The following is a 2,891-nucleotide window of genomic DNA, read 5'->3' on the forward strand; positions in this document are numbered from 1 at the left end:
AGGCGCCATTTATTTTCTTTAGTATTTGATAGCAGTACCTATTTCACACTTTGCCCACTTTTGTTTGTATATCTAATTATATTTCCCGGCATTCTTAAGTATGTGTATTTAACAAACTTGCCCATAATTATCATAATTTCTAATTGTGTTACTAATGTAGGCCCAAAGAATGTATGAAGGTTTGCCAAGGGAGGCAGTTCAATATTTTTGTAGCACATGACATATTTGCTAGCTGAAGCAGCCACAGAATTGTACTGCTCCTTTGAAGCCAATCATTTCATCAGGATTTTTAACACGTTGTCAGGTTTGTTGTGGGAGAGAGTATAATTTACATAGAGGATTATTCACTCTTGCTTATTTTAGATTGATTTGATAGATATGAGGCACATGCCAGATGATTCTTATTGCTACATTGCACATTACATGGACCACTGGTCAAAGTTTCACGTGCTATGGCCACTGATAAACAAGAGTGCCATTGAAGTAGCTAGTGGGCTTGTGCACAAAGTTTTCCCATATTTTGGGCTCCCCAAAATATTGCAGTCAGATAATGGAAGGGAATTTGTTAATGAAGTTATTAGAGAGATATTGAAGTCATGGCCAGGAGAAGTGACAATAATCAATGGTAGACCTCGCCATTCACAGTCACAAGGTTTAATTGAAAAGGGCAACCATCTTGTAGAAATGCAGTTGCAAGCATTTAAATGTGAGCACAAGGATTCCAACTGTGTATCTTGGACTGACTGGCTGCCATGTATTCAATGTAAGTACTAGTATGAGCCCAACTAATATGTAATGTGCCCTTGCAGATAATTTAAATGTTCAAGTGTGTCGCACTTTAAAACAAAGCTGATATGAAGTGGTGTTTGGCCAGCCACCAAGGTTAGCCCCATTTGCTGAACTTCCTGAAGGAGTTGACCATTGTATAATGGAAGAGAATTTAACTGATCTTATCAAAGATGGTTAGTGGTTCAATAGTGATGTAAAAAAATCATATGGCGCTTTCAACTAGATGATGTGTCACTGCTATTTGATGAATTACCACCAACTGTGCTTCCACCAACATCTAGTTCAAGGATGTCACCACAACAACTGAGTAGAAGTACATCACCACCATCTAGCTTAATGATGTCACCACGGCGACTAAGTAGAAGTTAATCACCCCCCATCTAGTTCAAGGATGTCACCACAGCGACCAAGTAGTAGTGCATCACCACCATCTAGCTCAAGGATGTCACCACAGCGACCAAGTAGAAGTACATCACCATCTAGCTCAAAGATGTCACCACAGCGACCAAGTAGAAGTGCATCACCACTATCTAGCTCAAGGATGTCACCACAGCAAGCATGTCAAAGTGTGCCACCACTGTTATCTGACAAACGATTGTCAAATCAAATCGTATCTCCTATAGCATCTCCTACAGATGATACGTCATCACCACCTGATCACATGGAGTCGGAGTCTCAGAGGTACAAATCATTACCAATTTTGTGTAGACTGCTATAGCTTTTTTGACCAGTGAAACCTCCTAGTTATAACTACACAAGCCATGTATAAATACATTCTGTGGGATCAAGGTTTTTTCATATCAAGGAGTGAAAATGTTTAGTTTCAGTGAAAATCTTTGTCCTTATTGTGTGAGGCCTATATTTCTTTTATCAAGTTGTTTAAGCATGGAGGTTTTGTTATAACTGTAGTGTTTGGTGTTCTGTCTATGTGATTTCAGCAATGCCCTTATGTTTATAGCAATATGTTATTATTCTGTTAGCAAAAACACAGTGAAAAATCATATGATCACCTCACTACTTGTGATCGCCATAAAGCAATTCAGGAGGCAGCAGACTTAGAGTACCGAAAGAATGCTGAAAGAATGAAATTGCAGTATGCAAAAGTTAAACATTGTTAAGTTAAACATTGTAGACAAAACTTATGTGCATGTATTGGTTTGACATCCAGGTCAATAGTATGGTGTTCACATGCATTTATACATAGTATAGTGCATCAATAGAAGTCAATGCCTTGTGATAATTATAATCCTGTGGAGAAAATATATATATATATTTTGTTTATTTAGAACTATTGAATGACTGTTGCCATTCCTGTGGAATGATTGGTTTGGCGGATGATGATACAACTCCCTTGGTAAGCTCTAGTTACATTAACGAATCTTGTATTTATGTGTGTGAACTCTGTAGGTCAGGTGAAATAGTTGCTCATGGGGGTACCACAGACAGTGCTTAAGAAGGCATGAAGTGACAATCTCACAGGACGAAAACAGTTTTAACTTTGTAGGGCCATGCTGTTCAAAGAATGGGCCTGTGTTTGTGTATAGCTAACTGCTGTATTGGAGCTAATTCCAAGTTAAAATTGTAACTTTGTCACAAGCTGAATTTGAATATTAAAAAATCAATTAGCTAGATCTATACTGAATATAAATATTGCGTTCTAGCTAGTACATCAGGGGTGTGGTGTTGGATGTGTGCTCCATGCAGGAACTTGATCAGACAGAATGCACCTTATCCAATCCAACTGCAGAGTACGCAAAGGAACCTTGGAGGGAGAGATAGTCAATACAGAGAAAGCGGAACCGTCTTGACCCACGTTCCTTGTAGTAAACATATAGCTATCAAGGGGCTTATTAAAGTTATATAAAAGAAAATGAAAAAATTGGATCACATTAGACCATTAGAATCATTAATAACCAGGCGTAAACACGATAATTATTGGTAGCATCATTTGCAATCCATGCCATCTACCAATCTGTGGGCAGAGCAGTAAACTTCCCAATCTGTGGGGCTTATTACACCTCTCTGAAAACAGCCATGATACGCACTTGATCAGCCAAGAACGTAACGGCGGTACACTGAATGGACCAGAATCCAAAGAGTTC

General features: G+C 38.6%; 1 long non-coding RNA gene across 2 annotated transcripts; it reads left to right on the forward strand.

Annotated features, from left to right (window-relative positions):
* The first annotated feature begins 205 nt into the window (after positions 1-205).
* LOC136247630 (uncharacterized) lies at positions 206-2,072 on the forward strand. Of its 2 annotated transcripts, XR_010697674.1 has the most exons (6): positions 206-304; positions 364-763; positions 810-962; positions 1,013-1,355; positions 1,413-1,470; positions 1,770-2,072. It is a non-coding gene; the product is annotated as an uncharacterized lncRNA (long non-coding RNA). The 2 variants fall into 2 exon arrangements; XR_010697673.1 differs by lacking the exon at positions 1,770-2,072 and having other exon boundaries at positions 1,413-1,759.
* The last annotated feature ends 819 nt before the right edge of the window (positions 2,073-2,891 follow it).

The sequence above is a fragment of the Dysidea avara genome, chromosome 2 (assembly GCF_963678975.1).
Source record: "Dysidea avara chromosome 2, odDysAvar1.4, whole genome shotgun sequence".
NCBI lineage: Eukaryota > Metazoa > Porifera > Demospongiae > Dictyoceratida > Dysideidae > Dysidea > Dysidea avara.